General features: G+C 44.1%; 1 pseudogene; it reads right to left on the bottom strand.

Annotated features, from left to right (window-relative positions):
• Positions 1-2,462: 2,462 nt before the first annotated feature.
• Positions 2,463-27,200, bottom strand: LOC134734854 (neuroblastoma breakpoint family member 3-like; annotated as a pseudogene).
• Between the last annotated feature and the right edge of the window lie 337 nt (positions 27,201-27,537).

The raw sequence follows: 27,537 nt of genomic DNA, 5'->3' as shown, positions 1-27,537 counted from the left end.
TGCCACAGCTCTTCTAGGCCTCTTTGGGGTTAAGGCATACTCCCTTCTGAGGATTTCTGGTGTAACTGGTTATCTAGCTTCACGTCCTGTTTCTATGGATTATTTGTAACCAGCTTTTGCTGCAACTGTTACTGCTGATTAATATCTTGCTAATCATAGGTTATGGAAAGACTGTGTTTCTGTTTTAAGGCTCTGTTAGAAATTACTGATGCACACACTATACTATAAATTCTTATCTCTGTATACTGTACTTCTGCATACAGATGTTACGTTAAAAAATTACTTCATCCCCATGTGACCATCTCACCTCATAATCAAATGATCCTAAATCCCTCACTAACCTACTCCCACCCTCACTAAACTTAATAATAAATGCTGGTATATCCAGTGCATTGGCAGCATCATGGGACCAGAAGGTGGTGATGCCCCTGGACCCAGCTTTCACTGTCTTGTGTGTGTCTATAATTTCTCGACCTGCCGATCTGCCTGGGAACAAAGGAAGAGCCCCGTTGCATTGTGGGCTGCTGGCCAGATCCCACAATAACTTCCCAAGTGCTAATTTACCAGAAAGATAACAGAATTAGATAACAACTATTCATAGATTTATTGAGCAATTTTTATTGAATTAGCCCTTTGGAAATTCTCATAGTTAATGTTATCAACAATAATTGAATGTCAATATTATTTTTCAGATCTCACAGATGACAGAACTGAGATGTAAATACCACCACCACAAATGACTTTGCCAAGGTCAATAATGAGTAAGGGTTAAACCCAGGACCTGAGAGCAGATTTGATCCTAAACCCCAGGCTCTTGCTCACCTCACTGGGTTGGAACATTGTGGATTTCTGCTTGACTCAGAGGGAGCATGAAGAGACCCCATTGCCTCCTCCCCTCACAGCACCATGACCACCAACACCCATATTAGAGCTTCCTGGTCCCCTTTCTTTCCCCACCTTGGAAGGGCCATTGCTTCCCAGGTTAAGCGTTGGCTGTGAAGCTGCAGGTGGTGGAGGAAATGCCCCACCTGGCTAAGCCATAGCCACAGTCAAACCCTTGATCCAGTTTCAGTCACAGACAACTGGGCACCAGGGTTCTTGGCTCTGGCTGTGCCTGTGAAGCCTGCACCTCTAACAGGTGGTGGCTCAAGTCTCCACTCCAAGGCCCATAAGGACAGGCCGCCTGGGTGAGAGCTGAAAGGAGAAGGGGCTTCAGTAGGAAAGCTCTCACTTTTCCCTTTCTTAATCATGCCCAGAACACCCATCTCTGGCATCTTTGCCTCTGAGGTAAGCCACCCAGTGGCCCAGGCCACAAAGACAGACATCATGTAAATGGGGTGATGTCACCTTCCTGTCTGTACCTGGGGATGCTGAGATGGAAGGTACCCAGGCTGGATGCCCCTGAAGTGAAAAACCCCCACTTCAGCCCAGAGGGCTTTGGATTGGCTAACAAGGCCATGCCAAATATTCTGTTATAATTAATCTCCATCCTGCCGCCTAGAAAGAATGTTCTGGAGAAACTTCAGAGCATAGGAAATGCTATTTTTCTCAACACACAGGAGTATAAGAACAGGGGAGGACTTAGAGCCTCCAGGCTTTGGGAAGGAAACATAGAAAAGGGTTTTGGGACACTGTAGACCAGCAGTCTCCAAATTTTTGCCCCAGGGACTGGTTTTGTGGAAGACAATTTTTTCTTGGACCAGGGGTGGGGGATGTGAAAAGAGGGAAGGATCATTTTGGGATGAAACTGTTCCACCTCAGATCATCAAGCATTAATTAGATTCTCATAAGGAGTGCACAACCTAGATCTCTTGCATGCACAGTTCACAACAGGGTTTGTGCTTCTATGAGAATCTAGTGCCACCGCTGATCTGACAGGAGGTGGAGCTCAGGCTGGAATATGCTTGCTTGCTGGCCACTCATATCCTGCTGCATGGCCTGGTGCCTAACAGACCAGGGACAGGTAGCTGACCACAGCCCCAAGGGCTTGGGGCCCCCTGCAGTAGACCAAATACTACATGAGGTGAACTTTTTAGAGTTCTGAAACATTTTGAATTTCCATTGCCTATAATTGTTTTACCACCAACCCACACATATACATCTTGTTGCCATATAGTGGGTTTCCGCAGCCATAAGCAATGTTGTAGAGGGACCAGTCCCTTCGTGGACACTTAGGGGCACCAGGTATTACCGATCAGCATGTGTGGTTCTGTAGGGAGGCAACACCGAGCACAATCCTCATCTTACCCGCTCCTCCAGTGGGGTCCGGGCAGCACCCCCTTATAAAAATTATTGCTATTTCCACAGGAAGAGGAAATCACATTCTCAGAAAGTGGACTAAGGAAAGACTTCCAATGGCCTCACTCCAGTCCAGATTGGGCTCAGAAGAGGGACAGGGCCCTCAGGGCCTGAGCCACGTTGCTGCAGGGCTCCTCTTTCTCTCTCCTCCTCTCTACACATCCTCATTCTCCCCAAGGTTTCTCTAAGTTTTCTTTAAAATGCCTTCTGTGTATCTGTTCTTCATCTTCCTGAGAGCACAGTGTATCAGACTTGAAGGGGTGGCCTGCCCCTCCACACCTATGGGCATTTCTCATCAGGTGGGACAAGAAGCTGAGAAAAGAAAAAGACACAGAGACAAAGTATAGAAAAGTGGGCCCAGGGGACCAGCGCTTGGCATACAGAGGACCCACGCCAGCACTGTTCTCTGAGTTCCCTCAGTATTTATTGATCATTATCTCTACCATCTTGGAGAGGGGGATGTGGCAGGACAATAGGGTAATAGTGGGGAGAAGGTCAGCAGGAAAACATGTAAACAAAGGTCTCTGTGTCATAAACAAGGTTAAGAAAATGTGCTGTGCCTTGATGTGCACATATACAAACATCTCCGTGCATTAATGAGCAGTATTGCCGCTAGCATGTCTCACCTCCACCCCAGGGTGGTTTTCTCCTATCTCAGTAAATAGATCATACAATTGGGTTTTACACAGAGACATTCTATTGCCCAGGGATGAGCAGGAGACAGATGCCTTCCTCTTATCTCAACTGCAAAGAGGTCTTCCTTCCTCTCTTACTAATCCTCCTCAGCACAGACCCTTTACCAGTGTCAGGCTGGAGGAAGGTCAGGTCTTTCCCTTCCCATGAGGCCATGTCTCAGGCTATCACATGGGGAGAAACCTTGGACAATACCTGGCTTTCCTAGGCAGAGATCCCTGTCGCCTTCCGTAGTGTATTGTGTCCCTGGGTACTTGAGATTAGGGGGTGGCGATGACTTTTAACAAGCATACTGCCTTCAAGCACTTTTTTAACAAAGCACATCCTGCATAGCCCTAAATCCATTAAACCTTGAGTCAACACAGCACATGTCTCTGTGAGCACAGGGTTGGGGCTAGGGTTACAGATTAACAGCATCTCAAGGCAGAAGAATTTTTCTTAGTACAGAACAAAATGGAGTCTCTTATGTCTAGTTCTTTCTACATAGACAAAGTAACAGTCTGAGCTCTCTTTCTTTTCCCTACAGATTCATCACTGATGCCTGGCTTCATACACCCCCACAACTGCTTTCTCTGATTCTGCCATCTTCACACTAGCAATGTTCTCAGCAATTTTATTGCCCAGAAGTCCTGTTCTTTCCACATTCCTACTCTGTTTCTGAAAACTCTCTCTGTACTGCCCACTGTATGACTCTCCCCGCTCACCCTGCCTTTGTGCCCCTTCTAACTTCTGCCTCACGATCCTATCCAGCATCACCTCCCACCACTCCCTCATACAGAGTCTTCCCTGGAGTCAGGTTGGCCCCTCTCTGGTACAGCCCTGCATGGGGTGCCTTCCAGCTTCTGGGTCTTTGTCCCTGAGCCCTTCGCGCCACCTCATGTGGCCTCCTTAGTTGCTCAGGGCACAGTTTACTGTTCATTAAACATTACTTAGGAGACTCAATGCAACTTCATAGTAGTTTATATGGGGCAGACGGAGAAACAACTCAAAACAACAAATCTGGTTGGGGAAGCCTGATCAAACCCAGGCTTCCCATTCTTGTCCTCTGCAAGTGCCATTTAGAATCAATGTTTAGGAATGTTTTTAACTCTAAATACTTAATTTTGTTAAGTCCTTTTATCTCTCTTTCTCAGAATACTAAGTCTTCTTAAGCTTATACTTTTAATATTCTTTGCATTTTCAGAAAAAAACAAAAAATATCTCAAACTTCTGAAATACTGTACATATTATTAGTTGAGCAGGTGGGGAAAGTCCTCAATAGGTGATCAAGTTATGATTTAGGTTGATTCTACTGTGACTTTCCCTGAAGCGAGAGGATAGGTGGGGCACATCAATTCTGGCACCATGGCTAGGATCACAGCTGTGCATGGTACAGACTCTTCATAGGTTATCAGCAGAACCCACACACAGGATGCCTCCTGGTGTAATTGAGACAGTGCATTCATGCATCTCAGCCTGTCTGCATGGATGAACGTGGCCTCTCCTGGCCCTTGTTTCATGATGACCTGGCAGAACTGGCCCATATCACAGACATCTCACTTCTGAGACATGTGTCTGAGCATTTCCCTTCCTGCTCATGGGAGCCTGGACCTGGCGGGGGTGTTCCTGAGACAGAGCCCAGTAACTTTACAAGGGCTACAAGACTGCCATGTGGAGAGCAGAAACCTAAGTGATACAAGGTAGGAACAGACTAGCACCTTTCATTCCCTGAGACATTTTCCAGCAAGCACCTTCTGGAGCTGTAGGTCCCCCTGGAGGGACTGGAGGAGCCACTGGTTCTGCTCACAGACAAAGTGCACCAAGGTATTCATCACTGGGTTATGTGCGTGAGGGGCTACAGGAGTTCTTTGTACCAGACCAGCAAATTTTCTGTTTCAGTTTGAAATAATTTCCAACAAATTTTCTACAAAGGGGAAAAGCTTGAGCACCCATCCTAGCTCAGTCTCTGAGAGATCCAACCACAGAGAAATGACAGCAACTGCACTATGGAGTCAGGCAGACATGGAGCCCGTGTTCTCACTGTGACTAGTCGGGGCATCCTGGGCAAGTGAAGGGACCTTGCTGAGCCTCAGCATACTCAGCTCTAACATGGAGATGCCACTGCCCACTTGGGAGTGCCCCTTGAGCACTGTATAGATTATAGCAAGGACAGAGCTTGCTTGACCAAGGGCAAGGTGTACAACAGGTGGAAGGGCGATGTGTATTTTACTTCGTTTTATGAATTGCTGTGATCCTACAAAAGCCTTTGCTTCTTTGAAACCGAAGGAGAAATGAAACACAGGAAAGAGGATGGTTCCAGCAGGAAGGTGCTTACTGACAAAAATAGAATGGAAGACAAAAGTTTCAGTCACTACTCTCATTACAACATATTCAGATGGGGGACATAACAGAGTTACTTGCTCTTCCTACAAGAGCCAGTGGGTAAAACTCATAACAATTCACATGAAATTCCCAGAATAATGGTACAAAAAAATAGAATGAGTGAGAACAGAATAAAATTTCTTTTTTCCTTTACAGACCCTATGAAACAGCGACCTCAAGGGGCACTTGCTCACAGGAGGGGTTTGCTGGAGATCATGCTGATGGGAACCACTATGCTTTGCTCATCAGTTAGGCCAGCACCTGATCAGGGACACTAGCTGTTGATGGTTTACATGAGAATATAGCACTGAGACGACACATGATTGAAACTACAAACTCACACATGAAAGAAACCACCGGGGCTCTACAGAGGATGCAAGCCATGGCCATGCACGGAGGAAAGGATACTAACCGCCTCAGTGAACGGAAGCCACCTCAGAGGAGGTAGTAGAGAATCTGGCTTGAAACACAGGAATCATGAAACAGCCCTCCAAAATAATGGGGGAAAACTGCTGGCATAGGTGGATGGCCAGAGAAGAGAGAAGGGTGCTGCTCAGGATATGTGATGAGAAGGGTGCTGCTCAACATAATGTCTGAAAAGAGAGATACCCTATCTTAAGGAATGAAGTCTGTTATATAAAATTCTCCAGGTGAGCTGTTGTGGCCAAGAGTTTGCAATGATCCCTCATCATTCCCCTCTCTGGCCTGTTTTGATACCCACAGCCTGCTCTTGTGAGAAGGGGTTGGGTGACAGAGGAATCACCTGGCACAAGAGAAAGGGGTTCCACCCATCGAATGTCTGAGCATAAAACTGGATCCAAGAACCAGATTCAAAACACTCTGAATTTACAGGGCCTGGCTGCAGAGTTGATCCATCTCACCTGCACAAGTTACAGGAAACAGAACATATAGAGGCTGCCCAGGAGAATAGTAGAGCTTTGTGACCTTCAGGCTGGAGTACTCACAGGCTACATCGAGAGCAAATCAGATGAGCTGATCCTCCAATGAGTACAATGTGCTGCTGTAAGGCTGCTGGCAGCCAGACAGGTCATGGGGGAGTGAAGGAGTCAAGTAAACTTCATCCAGGGAGTCCTGCAGGACGTCCTGTTCCTCCACCTCTGGCAGTTCCAGGCTCAGCCTGGTGGGTGAAGAACACAAAAGATAAACACCAGAAGGAACAGAAACTACAGTGCCCAACTGGTTCTACAGAGTCTGACAGGAGAAGCCAGAGGAAGCAAAAAACAGTCCCCTCAGGCAGAGAATGATCCTTCTCTGTCTCCAGCAGGAGACAGAGCAGCAGGTGCTCAGTGCCCTGGGTAGACAGTGAGCTGGAAAGGAAGGAGATGGAATGATCCCTCTATCAAAGAGCTATGACACAGCACATGCAGCAGATCTTGTGTCTTCATAGACTGATAGAGTTACTGTGACCTCAACATCTCTTATTCTCAAAATTTTGGCATGGTATGAATTACTTGTATTCACATTCCTGCTCTCAGATATTTGCAAATATAATGGCAAAGAGGCAGACATTGGATGAGCATCTCAAGTTCTCTTTAAGCCAAAAAGGCAGAAAAGGAAACTGCAGAAAATATGATTGATCAGTTCAACAAAGTCAATTGAATAAAGATTAGTACAATTTTGAAGGAATTAACAAGAGAAACAAATACAGGTGTAAAATGAAAAGAGGCAACTTTATTAATATTGTACCAATAATATTAATATTAACTAATAATCCTGCTTAATAATTATTGCAGACTGATAATCTTAACATTACTAATATAGTGATTTCATGGTTGGCTGAATGAATGGACAGGTAGGTTCTGTTTTCCCTGTATCTGGCATCTCCAGATATAAAAAATAAATGTCTGCAATTGCTCAAAGTTACCTGGGGCATGGTGGGTCTTGGTCTTCTTCTTCTTCTTAATTTTTTTCAGTGTCTGCAACAAAGTCAGACAGGGACAGACACATTAAATCTATTCCCCTATTCATGCAACAATCCACTGTCCAATCCTAAAACAGGAACATCTGTCTCCTGAGCATGAGAAGAGGACACTGTGAGAGATATATTCTAGGAGGCCTGATGGTCAGACATGATACAGATTCCTTGGTTTTTGTCTCTGAACCTAAGGGTGAAATGTCCCCTATTCTGGTAGATCATTATCCCAGTATCATCTGTCCTGAGTTTGTGCAACAGTTATGCAATATTTTCCCTATCAATTCAAAGCAAACACCCAAAATAATTTCTGGAAAAAAAAACTGCAGTATTCAGTCCTGTCTCATCAAATACCCAGCTTGTTGACAAAGGCGAGGATTTTAGACACTGAAATTACAATGAGGGAGAAAATCAACAAACCCTTGAGTCAAAAATAAGTCTTTGGTTCTATAAGAAAACATTGGTTATTCACGGCATCAAAAAGTGACAGGGCTCAGTCTTGCTTCCAAAACCAAAACAAAAGATAACAGACAGATCAGCTAAAACAAGCAGACATTGAAGATACAAAGAATGAGGTTAGGTTAATTAAAACCAGGGTAACACCTTTGCATGAGCTGTACACAAAGATGACATGGACTTTGAGCAGGTATTGAAGCTCAGAGACATGCCTGCAAAATGAAATCCCTGAGGAACTTTGTAGCTACCCAGAGATATGTGGTTCAAGTTAGAATGTCTGATAGATTACTCCCAGCATGTGCTGCATAGTTATGTGAACGTGTCACAACTAACTTGGGTCCAATGTCTTCAGACTGAGCACAGGTTGCCACTGGCATGTTCTGAGAATAGGAATAGAGCCATGCCCACTGACCCATCCTACGTCTGGGCTTCCAACTGGAACTAGAGTTTCATTCAAACCTACATGCGCCTATAGGTCCTGCCTGCGGCAACAACATCTCTCAGCTCAGTAAGGGCTGTTCAGTGCAGGAATATGACCCCTATCTGGAAGACCAGGTGGAGACTTATCACCTTCATAGTAAGGAATCTACTGTCCACGTAAAGAGCCAAGCCAATATGCTGTTCCTCCAATGAGTAAAAGGCAGTTTTGTAGGACTGGCATGAGTCACACAGTTCAAGGTAACTGGAAGGTGTTGAATAACGTCTATCCAGTGAGTCCTGCAAGACTTCAGGCCCTTCCCCTTCCAGCAGCTCACTGCCGAGCCTGGAGAAGTAGGAAAAACTAAAGAGTAAGCCAAAGAAAATCAGACACCACAGAGCCCCAGCTAGATTTCATGAGTAGCATAAGGTAGTAGTTATAAAAAGAAAAAGGATAGATCCATTAATGAGGCAACAAATTATTGGCTATATATTGGGACAGAACAGGGCCAAATGGAAAAGGATGAAAGAGAAAGACAGACAGAGAGAGAGACAGAGAGACAGAGAGAGAGAGAGAGAGAATGAGCTCAGTGAATTGTCCAGGTGACACACTGATGAGGGAGTAACAGGACACTCTGAGTTAGTGCCCTCAGGACACACAGCATACAGTGATCATGAAAAGAATGGGCTCAATAATTTTACATAAAATGTGCTCAAGTTTCCATGCAGTCGCCATGTGAATACAGCTTTTGAAGTATGGTCCACCTATGGTAGCTTAGTAAATGATAAGGGGAGGAAGAAATGGAAACCTAAATATCTACTGCAATGAAAACCAACAGCAATGTTAGTAGGAATAATTCAGGCTTGGTTGAAAAGATGTAATCGATATTGTCAGCCTGCTCTGTTTTCCCTGAACCAGGAGTCTCCAGGTGTCAACACAGAAGTAGCTGTTCACAATTGCTCAAAGTTACCTGGGGCATGGGGGGCCTTGGTCTTCTTCCTCTTCTTGGTCCTTTTTAATTCCTGCAATAAATTCAGACAGGGACAGACAAAACAAGCCAATTCACCTACACCCATAACAGCCCACTGTCTAATCCCCACACAGGGATCTCAGGCTCCTCAGCATGAGAACAGGACAATGTGAGAGATATACTTCAGGAGGCCTGAAAGCCGGTCATGACAGAGATTCTTTGGTTTGCATCTCAGAACCGAGGGTGAAATATCCCTATTCTGGTAGATCATTATCCCAAAATCATTTATCCCAAGTTTGTGCAAACAGTTATGCCTTATTGTTCCCATCAATTCAAAGAAAATGCCCCAGATGATTTCTAGGAGGAAAACTGCAGTATTCAGCCCTGTCTCATCAAATGCCCAGCTCGTTCATGGATGCAAGAATTTTAGACACTGAAATTAGAATGAAGGAGGAAACCTACAAACCCTTGAGTCAAAATCATAGTTCTGTGAATTTTTTACATCTGTCTGGGTCCAATGTGCTGAGAGCGGGTTCAGGTTGCCATAGGCATGGCTGGAGACTAGGAATAGAGCCATGCTCACTGAACCATTTCATGTCTGGGCTTCCAAGTGGAACTAGAGTTTCATTACAACCTACATGCACCTATAGGTCCTCCCTGTGGCAATGACATTTCTTGGGTCAGTAAGGGCCACTTGGTGCAGGAATATGACCCCTATCTGGAAGACCAGGTGGAGCCCTATCACCTTCATAGTAAGGTACTCACTGTCCCCGTCAAGAGCCAAGCCAACATGCTGTTCCTCCAATGAGTAAAAGTACTTCTGTAGGGCTGGCATGAGTCAGGCAGTTCAAGATAACTGGTAGGAGTCGAATAATATCTATCCAGTGAGTCCTGCAAGACTTCAGGCTCTTCTGCTTCCAGCAGCTCCCTGCTGAGCCTGAAGAAGTAGGAAAAACTAAAGGGTAAGTGAGGGAAAATGAGAAACCACAGAGCCCCAGCTAGATTTCATGGGGCATAAGGAAGTGGTTAAAAAAGAAAAAGGATAGATCCATTAATGAGGTAACAAATTATTGCCTTCATGTTGGAATAGGCCACAGCTGGGTAGTAAATGATGAAAGAGAAATACAGATAGAAAGAAAGAGAGACAGACAAAGAAAACTTAGTGAATTGTCCAGGTGACACACTGATGAGGGAGTTAAAGGACACTCTGAGTTAGTGCCCTCAGGACACACAGCAAACAGTGAGCATGAATAGTGTGGGCTCAATAATTTTCCATAAAATGTGCTCAAGTTTCTGTGCAGTCGCCATGAGAATACAGCTTTTGAGGTATGGCCAATCTTCACCAGGTTAGTAAATGATAAGGGTAGGAAGAAATGGAAACCTAAACATTTAGTGCAATGAAAAGCAACAGCGATATTAGTAGGAGTAATTCAGGCTTGGCTGACAAGAATGAAATCATTATTTTCAGCATGTTCAGTTTTCCCTGGACTTGGCATCTCCAGGTGTCAACACCAAATTAACTGCCCACAATTTCTCAGACTCACCTGGGACATGTTGCCTCTCAATCCTCCTTTTTCACTTGATCACACAGGTCCTGCAAATAAATTCAGATGGGGTCTCTTACATTAAGCAGTTCTTCCTTGCACACAGAAACATTCCTCTGTCCAATCCTAACACAGGGACATCAGTCTTGTCAGTGTGAGAACAGGAGACTTTGAGAGAAATATTCCAGTAGGCCTGAGATCAAGTCTTGAGAGAACTGGCTTGGGTCCTATCATGAGCCTTGGGCAAAATTCCCCTGTTTTGGAATGTTATCTTCCCAATGTGCTCTGTTCTAGGTTTGTGTACACAAATGAGCAATTTTTTCCCCAATAAATTGTAGGCAAATAGTTCTAACACCTCGTAGGAGAGATAGTTCAATATTAAATTTCTCTAATCAAATACCCAGAATTTGATCGTTTATGAGATTGTCAATGGTGACGTTTGATGGATGGGTGCAATGTACCAACTCTTGAGCCAAAATGAGTCTTGGTTCTACACAGAAGCATCAGCTATTATGGATTTACTGAGTGAAAAGTCAGCTGTTTATCTAGAAAACATACCAGCAAGACGATGGACAGATGAGCTAAAACAAGCCAACATAGAAGACACAGAAAATGAAGATAAATTCAGTGAAACCTGGGTCACATCTTCCACTGAGAGGTAGACAAGGGTGACACTGGCCTTGGGCAGGTAAAGAACCACACAGACATGCTTTGGGAACAAAACTCATAAGGAACTTTGTAGCTGGCAAGAGATATTTAATTCAGATGAGCTGATCGGACAGACAACTCCTGGGCATGTGCTGCATAGCTTGGTGTGAGTTTGCCACACCTGCCTTGAGTTCAATGTCCTGACAGTCAGTCCAGGGTGGCATGGGCATGGCCTGAGACTAGGAAGAGAGCCAAGCTCACTGACCCACCCCATGCCTGTGCTTCAGACTTGACTCCAGAATGACTGAAATCTACATTGATATATAGGTTCAGCCCACAGTGATGGCAACTCTCAGCCCAACCAGGGGCACAAGGCCCAAAGATTATGGGGTCTACTGGGACACTAACTGGAGCTTTATCACCTTTACAATGGAGTACTCACTGCCTATGTCAAGAGTCAAGCCGACTTGCTGTTCCTCTAATGAGTGAAAAGTGCTCCTGTAAGACTGGTATGAGGCCAACATGTCGGGAGGAATTGACAGAGTTGAATAACCTTCATCCCAGGACTCCTGAGGGGCTTCCTCCTCTTCAGACTCCTGAAGATTCCTGATGAGCCAGGCAGGACAGGGATGACAGAAGATTAAACCAACAGAGATTAGACAACAAGGCCTTTCAGGTGATCCAATGGGAAACAGAATCGAGGGGTCACAAAAAGCAAAGGAATTTTTCCTTCAAGAGAAAAAAAGCTATCCTAAATGCAGAGTGGAGGGTGACTGCTCTGGGGACAGAGCAAAAGCGTGCAGGCCGTGCTCAGTGCATTTGCCACAGATGATCCACTGCAGGGCACCCAGACTCTCCCTATAAACTACCATCATGACTTCAAACACAGAGAACTAACACAAGGCTTCAACCACTTTGCATAAACTGGGTTGAATTTTTTTTTTATCATTATACTTTAGGTTTTAGGGTACATGTGCACAATGTGCAGGTTTGTTACATATGTATCCATGTGCCATGTTGATTTCCTGCACCCATTAACTCGTCATTTAGCATTAGGTATATCTCCTAATGCTGTCCCTCCCCCCTCTCCCAACCCCACAACAGTCCCTGGAGTGTGATGTTCCCCTTCCTGTGTCCATGAGTTCTCATTGTTCAATTCCCACCTATGAGTGAGAACATGCGGTGTTTGGTTTCTTGTCCTTGCGATAGTTTACTGAGAATGATGTTTTCCAGTTTCATCCATGTCCCTACAAAGGACATGAACTCATCATTTTTATGGCTGCATAGTATTCCATGGTGTATATGTGCCACATTTTCTTAATCCAGTCTATCGTTGTTGGACATTTGGGTTGGTTCCAACTCTTTGCTATTGTGAATAGTGCCGCAATAAACATACGTGTGCATGTGTCTTTATAGCAGCATGATTTATAGTCCTTTGGGTATATACCCAGTAATGGGATGACTGGGTCAAATGGTATTTCTAGTTCTAGATCCCTGAGGAATCACCACAATGACTTCCACAATGGTTGAACTAGTTTACAGTCCCACCAACAGTGTAAAAGTGTTCCTATTTCTCCACATCCTCTCCAGCACGTGTTGTTTCCTGACTTTTTAATGATGGCCATTCTAACTGGTGTGAGATGGTATCTAACTGGTCTGAGATGGTATCTCACTGTGGTTTTGATTTGCATTTCTCTGATGGCCAGTGATGATGAGCATTTCTTCATGTGTTTTTTGGCTGCATAGATGTCTTCTTTTGAGAAGTGTCTGTTCATGTCCTTTGTCCACTTTTTGATGGGGTTCTTTGTTTTTTTCTTGTAAATTTGTTTGAGTTCATTGTAGATTCTGGATATTAGCCCTTTGTCAGATGAGTAGGTTGCAAAAATTTTCTCCCATTCTGTAAGTTGCCTGTTCACTCTGATGGTAGTTCCTTTTGCTGTGCAGAAGCTCTTTAGTTTAATTAGATCCCATTTGTCAATTTTGGCTTTTGTTGCCATTGCTTTTGGTGTTTTAGACATGAAGTCCTTGCCCACGCCTATGTCCTGAATGGTATTGCCTAGGTTTTCTTGTAGGATTTTAATGGTTTTAGGTCTAACATTTAAGTCTTTAATCCATCTTGAATTAATTTTTGTATAAGGTGTAAGGAAGGGATCCACTTTCAGCTTTCTACATATGGCTAGCCAGTTTTCCCAGCACCATTTATTAAATAGGGAATCCTTTCCCCATTTCTTGTTTTTGTCAGGTTTGTCAAAGATCAGATAGTTGTAGATATGCGGCATCATTTCTGAGGGCTCTGTTCTGTTCCATTGATCTATGTCTCTGTTGTGGTACCAGTACCATGCTGTTTTGGTTACTGTAGCCTTGTAGTATAGTTTGAAGTCAGGTAGCGTGATGCCTCCAGCTTTGTTCTTTTGGCTTAGGATTGACTTGGCGATGCGGGCTCTTTTTTGGTTCCATATGAACTTTAAAGTAGTTTTTTCCAATTCTGTGAAGAAAGTCATTGGTAGCTTGATGGGGATGGCATTGAATCTATAAATTACCTTGGGCAGTATGGCCATTTTCACGATATTGATTCTTCCAACCCATGAGCATGGAATGTTCTTCCATTTGTTTGTATCCTCTTTTATTTCATTGAGCAGTGGTTTGTAGTTCTCCTTGAAGAGGTCCTTCACATCCCTTGTAACTTGGATTCCTAGGTATTTTATTCTCTTTGAAGCAATTTTGAATGGGAGTTCACTCATGATTTGGCTCTCTGTTTGTCTGTGATTGGTGTACAAGAATGCTTGTGATTTTTGTACATTGATTTTTTATCCCGAGACTTTGCTGAAGTTGCTAATCAGCTTAAGGAGATTTTGGGCTGAGACAATGGGGTTTTCTAGATATACAATCATGTCATCTGCAAACAGGGACAGTTTTTTTTTTGTTTTTTTTTTTGTTTTTGAGACGGAGTCTTGCTCTGTCACCCAGGCTGGAGTGCAGTGGTGCAATCTCGGCTCACTGCAAGCTCCGCCTCCCAGGTTCACGCCATTCTCCTGCCTCAGCCTCTCCGAGTACCTGGGACTACACGTGCCCGCCACCGCGCCCAGCTAATTTTTTTGTATTTTTAGTAGAGACGGGGTTTCACCGTGGTCTCGATCTCCTGACATCGTGATCCGCCCGCCTCGGCCTCCCAAAGTGCTGGGATTACAAGCGTGAGCCACCACACCCGGCCCAAACAGGGACAGTTTGACTTCCTCTTTTCCTAATTGAATACCCTTGATTTCCTTCTCCTACCTGATTGCTCTGGCCAGAACTTCCAACACTATGTTGAATAGGAGCGGTGAGAGAGGGCATCCATGTCTTGTGCCAGTTTTCAGAGGGAATGCTTCCAGTTTTTGCCCATCCAGTATGATATTGGCTGTGGGTTTGTCGTAGATAGCTCTTATCATTTTGAGATACGTCCCATCAATACCTAATTTATTGAGAGTTTTTAGCATGAAGGGTTGTTGAATTTTGTCAAAGGCCTTTTCTGCATCTATTGAGATAATCATGTGGTTTTTGTCTTTGGTTCTGTTTATATGCTGGATTACATTTATTGATTTGCATATTTTGAACCAGCCCTGCATCCCAGGGCTGAAGCCCACTTGGTCATGGTGGATAAGCTTTTGGATGTGCTGCTGGATTTGGTTTGCCAGTATTTTATTGAGGATTTTTGCACCAATGTTCATCAAGGATATTGGTCTGAAATTTTCTTTTTTGGTTATGTCTCTGCCAGGCTTTGGTATCAGGATGATGCTGGCTTCATAAAATATGTTAGGGAGGATTCCCTCTTTTTCTATTGATTGGAATAGTTTCAGAAGGAATGGTACCAGTTCCTCCTTGTACCTCTGGTAGAATTCAGCTATGAATCCATCAGGTCCTGGACTCTTTTTGGTTGGTAAGCTATTGATTATTGCCACAATTTCAGAACCTGTTATTGGTCTATTCAGAGATTCAACTTCTTCCTGATTTAGTCTTGGGAGGGTGTAATTGTCGAGGAATTTATCCATTTCTTCTAGATTTTCTAGTTTATTTGCATAGAGGTGTTTGTAGTATTCTCTAATGGTAGATTGTATTTCTGTGGGATCGGTGGTGATATCCTCTTTATCATTTTTTATGGCATCTATTTGATTCTTCTCTCTTTTCTTCTTTATTAGTCTTGCTAGTGGTCTATCAATTTTGTTGATCTTTTCAAAAAACCAGCTCCTGGATTCATTAATTTTTTGAAGGTTTTTTTGTGTCTCTAATTCCTTCAGTTGTGCTCTGATTTTAGTTATTTCTAGCCTTCTGCTAGCTTTTGAATGTGTTTGCTCTTGCTTTTCTAGTTCTTTTAATTGTGATGTTAGGATGTCAATTTTGGATCTTCCTGCTTTCTCTTGTGGGCATTTAGTGCTATAAATTTCCCTCTACACACTGCTTTGAACTTGTCCCAGAGATTCTGGTATGTTGTGTCTTTGTTCTCGTTGGTTTCAAAGAACATCTTTATTTCTGCCTTCATTTCATTATGTACCCAATAGTCATTCAGGAGCAGGTTGTTCAGTTTCCATGTAGTTGAGCAGTTTTGAGTGAGTTTCTTAATCCTGAGTTCTAGTTTGATTGCACTGTAGTCTGAGAGACAGTTTGTTATAATTTCTGTTCTTTTACATTTGCTGAGGAGAGCTTTACTTCCAACTATGTGGTCAATTTTGGAATAGGTGTGGTGTGGTGCTGAAAAAAATGTATATTCTGTTGATTTGGGGTGGAGAGTTCTGTAGATGTCTATTAGGTCCACTTTGTGTAGAGCTGAGTTCAATTCCTGGATATCCTTGTTAACTTTCTGTCTCATTGATCTGTCTAATGTTGACAGTGGGGTGTTAAAATCTCCCATTATTATTGTGTGGGAGTTTAAGTCCCTTTGTTGGTCACTCCGGACTTGCTTTATGAATCTGGGTGCTCATGTGTTGGGTGCATATATATTTAGGACAGTTAGCTCTTCTTGTTGAATTGATCCCTTTACCATTATGTAATGGCCTTCTTTGTCTCTTTTGATCTTTGTTGGCTTAAAGTCTATTTTATCAGAGACTAGGATTGCAACCCCTGCCTTTTTTTGTTTTCCATTTGCTTGATAGATCTTCCTCCATCCCTTTATTTTGAGTCTATGTGTGTCTCTGCACGTGAGATGGGTTTCCTGAATACAGCACACTGATGGGTCCTGACTCCTTATCCAGTTTGCCAGTCTGTGTCTTTTAATTGGAGCATTTAGCCCATTTACATTTAACGTGAATATTGTTATGTGTGAATCTGATCCTGTCATTATGATGTTAGTTGGTTATTTTGCTCGTTAGTTGATGCAGTTTCTTCCTAGCCTCGATAGTCTTTACAATTTGGCACGTTTTTGCAGTGGCTGCTACTGGTTGTTCCTTTCCATGTTTAGTGCTTCCTTCAGGAGCTCTTTTAGGGCAGGCCTGGTGGTGACAAAATCACTCAGCGTTTGCTTGTCTGTAAAGTATTTTATTTCTCCTTCACTTACTTATGAAGCTTTTGGCTGGATAGGAAATTCTGGGTTGAAAATTCTTTTCTTTAAGAATGTTGAATATCAGCCCCCACTCTCTTCTGGCTTGTACAGTTTCTGCGGAGAGATCAGCTGTTAGTCTGATGGGCTTCCCTTTGTGGGTAACCCGACCTTTCTCTCTGGCTGCCCTTAACATTTTTTCCTCCATTTCAACTTTGGTGAATCTGACAATTATGTGTCTTGGAGTTGCTCTTCTCAAGGAGTATCTTTGTGGCGTTCTCTGTATTTCCTGAATCTGAATGTTGGCCTGCCTTGCTAGATTGGGGAAGTTCTCCTGGATAATATCTTGCAGAGTGTTTTCCAACTTGGTTCCATTCTCCCCATCATTTTCAGGTACACCAATCAGACATAGATTTGGTCTTTTCACATAGTCCCAAATTTCTTGGAGGCTTTGTTCATTTCTTTTTATTCTTTTTTCTCTAAACTTCCCTTCTCTCTTCATTTCATTCATTTCATCTTCCATCACTGATACCCTTTCTTCCAGTTGATCGCATCTGCTACTGAGGCTTCTGCAATCTTCGTGTAGTTCTCGAAACTTGGCTTTCAGCTCCATCAACTCCTTTAAGCCCTTCTCTCCATTGGTTATTCTAGTTATCCATTCTTCTAATTTTTTTTTAAAGTTTTTAACTTCTTTGCTATTGTTTTGAATTTCCTCCCGTAGCTCAGAGTAATTTGATCGTCTGTAGCCTTCTTCTCTCAACTCGTCAAAGTCATCCTCCATCCAGCTTTGTTCCGTTGCTGGTGAGGAACTGCGTTCCTTTGGAGGAGGAGAGGTGCTCTGCTTTTTAGAGTTTCCAGTTTTTCTGCTCTGTTTTTTCGCCATCTTTGTGGTTTTATCTACTTTTGGTCTTTGATGATGGTGATGTACAGATGGGTTTTTGGTGTGGATGTCCTTTCTGTTTGTTAGTTTTCCTTCTACCAGACAGGACCCTCAGCTGCAGGTCTGTTGGAGTTTACTAGAGGTCCACTCCAGACCCTGTTTGGCTGGGTGTCAGCAGCGGTGGCTGCAGAACAGCGGATTTTCTTGAGACCACAAATTCAGCTGTCTGATAGTTCCTCTGGAAGTTTTGTCTCAGAGGAGTACCCAGCCGAGTGAGGTGTCAGTCTGTCCCTACTGGGGGGGTGCCTCCCAGTTAGGCTGCTCAGGGGTGAGGGACCCACTTTAGGAGGCAGTCTGTCTGTTCTCAGATCTCCAGCTGTGTGCTGGGAGAACCACTACTCTCTTCAAAGCTGTCAGTCAGACAGGGACATTTAAGTTTGTGGAGGTTCCTGCTCACTTTTTGTCTGTGCCCTGCCCCCAGAGGAGGAGCCTACAGAGGCAGGCCTCCTTGAGCTGTGGTGGCTCCACCCATTTCGAGCTTCCTGGCTGCTTTGTTTACCTAAGCAAGCCTGGGCAATGGTGGGCGCCCCTCCCCCAGCCTCGCTGCCGCCTTGCAGCTTGATCTCAGACTGCTGTGCTAGCAATCAGAGAGACTCCGTGGACATAGGACCCTCCGAGCCTCATGCGGGACACAATCTCCTAGTGTGCCATTTTCCAGGCCCGTTGGAAAAGCGCAGTATTAGGATGGGACTGACCCGATATTCCAGGTGCCATCTGTTTCCCCTTTCTTTGACTAGGAAAGGGAACTCCCTGACCCCTTGCGCTTCCCGAGTGAGGCAATGCCTCGCCCTGCTTCGGCTCATGCACAGTGCGCTTCACTGACTGTCCTGTACCCACTGTTTGGCACTCCCTAGTGAGATGAAACCGGTACCTCAAACAGAAATGCAGAAATCACCTGTCTTCTGTGTCACTCGGGCTGGGAGCTGGAGACTGGAGCTGTTCCTATTCGGCCATCTTGGCTCCACACCAACTGGGTTGAATTTTACATGCAGCATTCAAGTGAACAGAGCTCTTGAGGCAGTGCAGACACAGATCTTGTGTATTACGGGCCCCCTTTTCCCAATATTTTGATATAATATGTTTATTTTTTGAATTTCTTTTCTTGTACAAATACTAGCAAACATACTAACAACAAATGGGCAGAAAGCATATATACATCTCTCCCTGGATTTAAACACATGGGAGAGAACAGGCAATACCAAGAAATCCCTGTTTGGTTAGTTCACCTGGCTCATCTGATTGCAGGTTCCTATCTTGAGGGGACTACAAAATTAAAACCAACATAAGTGCCATGAATAACCCACAACAGTGTTAATGAGGACAATTTGTGGCAGGGTTAATGGAAGAAATAGTTCTATTCATCATTTCCTCATTTTCCCTGGATCTGCAGTCTCCAAGCGTCACTATTGAACTAATAGCCCACAATTACACAGCGTTACCTGGGAGATGCTGGCCCTTTTTCTTCCTCTTCCTCGTGATTACTTTGATTTTCTGTAAATAAATTCAGAGAAGCAGGTCACATTAAGCAAATCGCACTTCACATATGACCAAATAAGTGTCCAGTCATAGCACAAGGACATAAATATTCTCAGTTCAAGAATACGGATTCTGACAGGAAAGTTCTAGATTAAGTCTGGTGAGAAGTAGATGACCCTGCTTTCCAGACCCACAGGCCAAAATCTCCCTCTATGGATAGACCATAATCCACATTCCCTGCCTGAGTCTATGCAAAGTTAAACAAAACTTTTCCCAAAAATCTCCAAAACTTGGTCAAGCTACTTTCTGAGAGTGTTGCTGCGATACTGACTTATCTCACCAGTTAACATGGTCATTGAATGTTTAAAGGCATCTATATATGAGACTGGACTGATGGATGAATTCTAACAACTCTGTCTTAAAAAATAATCTGCAATTTGGGAGGCCAAGGTGGGTGGATCACTTGAGGCCAGGAGTTCGAGACCAGCCTGGCCAACATGGTGAAACCTTGTCAGTACTAAAAATATAAAAATTAGCCAGGTGTGGTGGTGTGCACCTGTGGTCCCAGCTACTAAGGAGGCTGAGGCAGGAAAATCGCTTTAACCCAGGAGGCAGAGATTGCAATAAGCCGAGACTGTGCCACTGCACTCCAGCCTGGGTGACAGAGTGAGACTCCGGCTCAAAAAAAAAAAAAAAAAAGTGATGCTACAAAAAAACATTGGCCATTGATGGAGTGGAGAACTCAGGGCTCAGCCTTGCTCTATGGAAACATAACAGCAAGGTAAAGAATAAATGTTTCCATCCTGGTTTCAAGGTGACTGTGCAGCTAAGCAAGCTGACTTAAAGGAGATCAAGACTGAAGCTGAGAGCAGTGAAACTTGGGGAACAATATCTCCAAATACAAAGGCAAGGCTGCCAATTTCCTTAAAAAGGCATAAAAACTCCATGGACTTTGTTGAGGGACAGATGACACAATGACAGGTGATAAAAGATATTGGATCTAAGCTAGGAGCCTTGATAGATACCTCCTGCACACCTCCTGGACAAAGGTGACTATGAGTTTGTCCCAGTTGCCTGGGGTCCATGACACTGGGAACAGGAAGACAGAGGCATGATATGGGCTGAGTAGGAGAGGAAAACTCCCTAAACCACCTGATATCTGTGTTTAGTACTCCATCCTAATTTCTGATTCAAACCAACTTGTTTGTATAGAGCTCTTTTTCAGAGTTGATCTTCCTCAGCCTAGACAGAGGTATGAGGGACAGAGAATATAGAGGCTACCTGGGAGAATGTGTAGAGCATCCTCCCATTCATCATGAGAGGATTCCCTGTCTACAACCAGCCCAGAGTCAAATTTGTCTGCCTCAAATGTGATTTTGGTGTTCCTGTGTGGCTGGTTAAAGTCACAAAGGCTGTGGCTATTTGAACAAGTGACGGCACATTCCTCCAGTGAGTCCTCAGGGACTTTCTTTTCTTCAGCCTTCTGCACCTCCCTGATGAGCCAGGTGGGATAGAGATGACAAAATATTAAACAGAGAGGGATTGGACCCCAGGGAGTCCTAGCCAGTTTTGACAGAGGCATAAGAGAATTGTCCCCAAAAGCAAAGGGGTGGCTCCCTCTAAGAGGGAACAGGCACTCCTCTCTCTGCAAGAGATTGTGGATGCCATGGGAGCCAAAGAGGAAGAGAGCAGCTGGTGTCCATTGCACTGGGAAGACAGGAGCTGAGGAGGACAGAGGCTCAGCTATCTCTGTGTGCACACGTGACACTCAGCATGCACGGAGAACCATAACAGCTGCTACATCACGTGCCAAAGCTGGGTTGAGTTTAAATACTGTGGCCAAAGGAATACAGGCTCTTGAGCCACTGTAGGCTCTAGAAATGGTGTGCCTTCTAGGTCTTTTTTTTTTTTTAAATATTGTGAAATGTACAATTTTGTTCTAGGTACTTCTCTTGATGTTTACATTTTCTAGAAACTTCCTAAATAATTCCTCTGTTTGTTACCTCTTTAGTATTTTTTTGAGACACATTCTCGCTCTGTTGCCCAGGCTGGTGTGCAGTGGCATGATCTTGGCTCACTGCAACCTCCACCTCCCAGATTCAAGTGATTCTCCTGCCTCAGCCTCCCAAGTAGCTGGGATTACAAGCACCCACCACCACACCTGGTTAATTTTTGTATTTTTAGTAGAGACGAGATTTTGCCATGTTGGCCAGGCTGGTCTCGAACTGCTGACCTCAGGTGATCCACCCACATTGGCCTCCCAAAGTGCTGGGATTACAGGTGTGAGCCAACATGCCTGGCCCACCTCTTTGCTATTTATCTTTCTTAACAAGAACCTGAAGACAATCATGTAGAAAGCAGCTTTGCATCTCCTCCTGGTTTTCATTACAGGAGAGAACAGTTCTCCTCTGTGAGTGCAGGAAATCCCTAGGGCTGGTGGGTTTATTGAGGGTCATGCTTACAAGGACCGTGAAGACAATGGACCAGGGCTATTTCCTTGTTGGGTGAGTGCGTGAAATCAGCGCACTCTGCAGCTTTCTTTATCCTGCATCTGGAATCTGTGACTACTTTCAACTCACTTGTATTCTTTCTAAGACCTTTTCCATGGTTTATCCACCCACTACCTGCTCCTGATTATTCAGTGTTACCTGGGGGCAGGTGATTCTCATACTTTATGAATCTCTTCATCTTTATCATTTTCACTATCACCTTCATCATTCTCTGCAAACAAATACAGAAGTGTCCATTTAGATATTCCTCACTTCACACACTGTAAGCACAGCGAGCCCAATGTGCACAGAGACATTAACCTCTATGTATGGGTCAGCATTGTGCTGAAATCTCTCATGTTTTATCTTTAACAAAATGCCCTGATATGGTTTTCTGATCCATCAGGCAATGCATTTCTGATCTGGAGGGCCACCATCAAGCTGTGGCCAAATATTGAAAAGATCTTTTGTTCCCCATGTCACTGGAGGCTTTCCAGCATCTTTCTGGACTTTGGCAGCTGTCTCCCCCATCCTGCCACAGATCTGATTCCCAGGCACAGGCTCGGTGTCTTGTCACAGCTCTCACATTTAGAATCTATTTCTTTCTCTTAGGGGAGGACAAACAACTTTGTTCCACCTTTCTCCATGCATTGGGAGACTTCACAAGCCCTCCAAGTTGGCTTCTGCTGTGTTATTCAGGGACATTCTCTCCATGGGGAGTGCTCCAGTCTGAAGCACTTCCTACCACCAAATGCCCCCACATCAAGTGCCTTCTCCAACACCACACGGTGAGGGGCTTCATCTTATTTTGAAATGTAATCATAAGTGTTCCCATATTTGAATGCTGTATCTACCATTAAAGAGACAATTTGACCCCTGTGCAGATTTAGACAAAGAAATCCAGAAAGGATAAATCAATCACTCACCCACGGTTACAAAGGACATTGCTGAAGATACAGCTTGGGAAACTTCATTCTTAATCCAGGACTCTTTTTACTCTAACAAGTTGCCTCCTGTCACAGCCTCCTTCCTGTCCTTTAAAACTGAATGGATATGGCCTCTTGCTCCAAAGAACGTGACTGTCAAGGAGGAGGAGATATTTGCAATACTGTGACCTCTAACCCCATGGGCTTCTTGTCTCTGTTCCTACCCAGGAAGTCCTGGTCATGTCATGGCCACATATGTTTAATGGAAAGAAACACCACCAATATAACTGTCACTGTGGAGGTATGGAGGTGTAGAGTCTCTCATAAGCCTGGGGCTTTGTGTCATCAGGGCCTGTGGTCACCTTACCTGGGCTGAGCTTGTGGACAAGGTGCTCTGCCAGCCTGCTGTCAGAGGTCCTGCCCCTGGGAGTTGTCAGAATCATCGGGAGTGAGGAAGGCCTTGAGATGTTGATTCAGTAAGAGAAAGGCATCTCTCCCTTCCCGTAACTTGTCCTGTAACCGGGCCAGCTCTCGGGCCTGGGAGTGAACAGAGACTTTATATTGCCTAAGGTGGGAGAGTAGAGAAAATTTAATAGTGGAAAGGGATGAGTGATCAGTTCTAATATTGAAACAAAGGAGCCCTCCACGCAGAAAGTCAGCACATGTTAAGAGAAATGCCTGATGCAAAGAGAAAGAAAAATGTATTTAAAAAAAAAAAAACAGGTCTTCCCCTCTGCAATAGAGAGAGAGAGCTCCAGGAAGATTTTTCAAAATTCCATTCATCTTTTTCTTCTGTAACCAAATCAGTTCCAAAAGGATTTTCCTTCAATTTCTCATTTTGCCTGTGGACATTTTCATGTTAAAATACACATAGTGCATTATTCAGTGACTGGACACAAAGCCGTGCACAGAAATGTGGCCAGGTACAACTGGAAATATGAAAGAAGAAAAGAATGACAGGGTCAAGAAGGCAATATTGATTGAAGAAATGAGAAGCCCAAGTCAGTCAGGAGTTGATTCTGACTAAGAGTAAATGCAGTGGTGATCGCACAGCATCTTGAGTATACTGAATGCTGCTGGGTAGTTCACTTTCCTTTGGTTAATTTTGTATTATGCAAATTTCACCTCAACAATTACTTGTTAGAAAAAGAGAAAACGAGGCTCTAAGAAATAACTGCAACCCATAACTTACTATTATTGTTCTCTGTTTTATAAATATTTGTGTGACATGTGCCTGCCATGGCAATTCCTGCCCTTCCCCTGGCTCAGCTTAGCTGAGCTGCTGCACAGAGATTCACACTCCTGCCCACCTGCCTGCCCCCAATGGGGCCCCCTCACCTGAGCTCTTCAACTTGCCTGAGCTTCTCTGCCAGTTTCTCCCCCTTGAACTGCAGCTCATCCCTCAGCCTAGATTTTATGAGGTCTTTGCCCTCTTCACACTCTGAGAAAAGACAGACACACCTGCCTCAGTGGAAGGCTGGACATGCTGTTGTGGTCACTGCCTACAGGGCAGGAGCCAGGTCCATCCCAAGGACAAAACTGTCCCCAGTACCAGGCTCTAGGCAGGGATTGCACATCTTTACTCTTCAGTCTCCCCACTTCCTGGCATCTGATACTCCCCAACTTAGAGATAGGAAAAAAGCTCAGGGGCCCATCAAGCAACTTGACAAGATGATTCACCTGGAATGAGGAAGGGTCAGAATTCACAGCCCCTGAGGTCTGACTCTGAATCATGAGACACTTTCCCAAGCCTTGCAGCCTCTCCTGCACTGAGGCATAAAGTAGTGATTTTCTGTACAGCTAGGAAGGCTTCAGGACTATGGGACTGTGAGAAGAAAATATCTTGGGCCTCCAAAATCACTAAGGAAAACTCAAGCTGGGAACTGCTTAAGGCAAACCTGCCTCCCATTCTATTCAATCAGTCCTCTGCTCACTGAGATAGATGTATATCCGATTTGCCTCCTTTGGAAAGGCTAATCAGATACTCAAAATAATGTAACCATTTGTGTGTCACCCATCTGTGACCTGGAAGCTCCCTCCCATGGAAGCTCCCTCTCCACTTTGAGTTTTCCTGCCTTTGCTTCAAGTTTTCCTGTCTTTCCAGAATGAACCAATTTACCTCTTACACATATTGGTTGATGTCTCATGTCTGCCTAAATGTATAAAACTAAGCTGTGCCCCGACCACCTTGGGAACATGTCATCAGGACCTCCTGAGGCTGTGTCCTGGTGCATCCTCAACCTTGGCAAAATAAACCCTCTAAATTAACTGAGACCTGTCTCAGATTTGTTGGGTTCACATTTTGGTAACCACCACGGGGGGATTCTGAGTGGAGATGCCCCTGACCTTTGACAAATCTCCTGTCGGTGCTTGGTACCAGCATGAGCTAACTTTATGGCTCAAGCCAATAGGACAATTTGCTGAGATCTGACAGCACCCCCTCCAGAGAATCCCTGATCTCCCCAAATTTGGTCAAGATCTTAAGTTTATTTTACTGTACAACTCTGCTTTTTTTTGGAGCTTTACTTGCTTTCAACAGGAAGGCAAATTTTCCTGCTTCCATGACAATGGAATGCAGGTAACTCCTTTATGAAGTTTGAGTTCGCTTCTTCCAACAGGGAAGATGAGTTGTTTTCCCTGCTTCTAGGATGGTAGAGAGCAGTCTACAGCCTGAGACCAATCACTAGGTAAAAAACTAGTTTGGGATTGTATTTTGCAAATTCCTTTTAAACGACTAAAATAAGCATTTAACAACCAGCTGGTGTTAATTTCTGCTTACACTTACAGTGCTCAGAAATCGTATAATTTGGATCTTCCTGCCTTTGCTTCAAGTTGTCCCACCTTTCCAGACTGAACAAATGTACTTCTTACATATATTAATTGATGTCTCATGACCCCCTTGGGCACATGTCGTCAAGACGTCCTGAGGCTGTGTCCTAGGTGTGTCCTCAACCTTGGCAAAATAAACTTTCTAAATTAACTGAGACCTGTCGCAGATTTTCTGTGTTCACAGGACTGATTTCTTTTTTAACTGGGAATTTTAAGCACCAATATGTGCAAGATTTTAAAAATCATATCTGGACATAATTGCATAAAATATGAGGCATAAGACCATAAGGCCATGAAGGAAATATGCCCAAATGCTAATCAAGTTCCTGTTAAGTTAGAAACCGTAGAATGAAGAACTAATAGTGTTTACTCTGTGCCAACAACTGTTCCAGGAGGTTTACAAGCAATAGGTTGTGTAATTCATTGTAGCAATTTACCGAGGTAGGTATTATTATAATACCCATGAACAGATGAGGAAACTGAGGCACAGAGAAGACGAGCAACTTGGATGGAGCCCAGGAAACTGGCCCAGGGTACCTGCTTTACACACTGCTACCTCCACAAAGTCTTGAGGGCTCTCTTTTTCCCTCTTTAGAAATAAGAGCCTGGGCCAGGTGTGGTGGCTCACGCCTGTAATCCCAGCACTTTGAGAGGCCGAGGCGGGTGGATCACGTGAGGTCAGAAGTCTGAGACCAGCCTGACCAACATGGAGAAACCCCGTCTCTACTAAAAATACAAAAATTAGCAGGGTGTGGTGGCACATGCCTGTAATCTCAGCTACTTGGGAGGCTGAGGCAGGAGAATCACTTGAACCCAGGAGGCAGAGGTTGTGATGAGCTGAGATCGGGCCATTGCACTCCAGCCTGGGCAACAAGAGCAAAACTCTGTCTTAAAAAAAAAAGAGAGAGAGAAATAACAACCTGTGCCCCAGGAAGCAAGACTTCCCTCTCACCAGGGTACTCCCTGCTCTTGATGCTGTCACTTATAGATACCACAATTCCTATTAGGTGCAGACTCCTCTTTAAGCTCCTTGGAGTTGGTACTGGGTGCTATCACCACGTTTCCACCAGGGTCCTCAGAATGGAACTTTGCCTATCAGGCCTCAACAGCCTGAACTGAATGGAAATTCATTAGTCTCAGATATGTAGAGCCACAGATTAGATGCTACTTGTCTGCAGGATCTTATATGGTACAGAAAGAATTCTCATAAACATGATTTAGCCTCTTGCTGAGAAAAACAGGTGGTTCTGTTCCTATGTCAGAAATCAATAACTGGTATTTTAACTCTAGTCCCACCCTACGACAAATTGCAACCATGGAAAAGGTGCTGAATACTTTGTGCCTCTGTTTTCCATCTTTTAAAAAATGAGGTTAAAATACCCTCTTCTCTTTTCCTAGAAGCATGGAAAGGATAAAATTAATTTTGATTAAGAGAGCATTTGGTCTCTCAGGGAGAAGATGGGCAATCATTCATCATTTTTGGTATAGTGAACCTATAGAACTTATGTACTTCTTCAGCTGGTTGGCCAGGGAGTAGGCAATAGTTTGAGTTATAAGAAATTTCTCTTTGAGGTCTCAGAACTGCTGTTTGCTCTCTGCCAGCTGCGAGCGCAATTCTTGGTTGAGTTCTAGGATGTTCATCTCTGCCCTCTCACTCGACAAAAGGCTGGCAGATACAGCCATGCTGACATTTATGCCAGAAGAGGTGGAGCCAGGGACTAAGGAGAAGAAACCCAAACACATAATGGGTTGAAAACTAGTGAAATCAAATAGGTTTAATCAGGACTGATGGATGACAATAACTGGAATTGTTATCTTACCGCTGAGAAAAGCTTGATCACTCCCCACAGCACTTTAGAGTCCTTAACCACAAAAACAGGGTTTGAGATGCCAGATATCTGAGCCAAAGGCACTGCCTGTAGCTCAGACTCTGACAAGAGTGAGGCAGATAGTGGCCAGTGTGCCAGGTAAGGGCCTGCAGTTGCAATAACAAAATTAGAAGGTGGGAGTGTCATGGAATCTTAGGAGCCCTGCATTAAAATTGCCC

The sequence above is a fragment of the Symphalangus syndactylus genome, chromosome 12 (assembly GCF_028878055.3).
Source record: "Symphalangus syndactylus isolate Jambi chromosome 12, NHGRI_mSymSyn1-v2.1_pri, whole genome shotgun sequence".
Taxonomy (NCBI): Eukaryota; Metazoa; Chordata; class Mammalia; order Primates; family Hylobatidae; genus Symphalangus; species Symphalangus syndactylus.
This window is presented reverse-complemented; position numbering and strand designations above follow the sequence as displayed.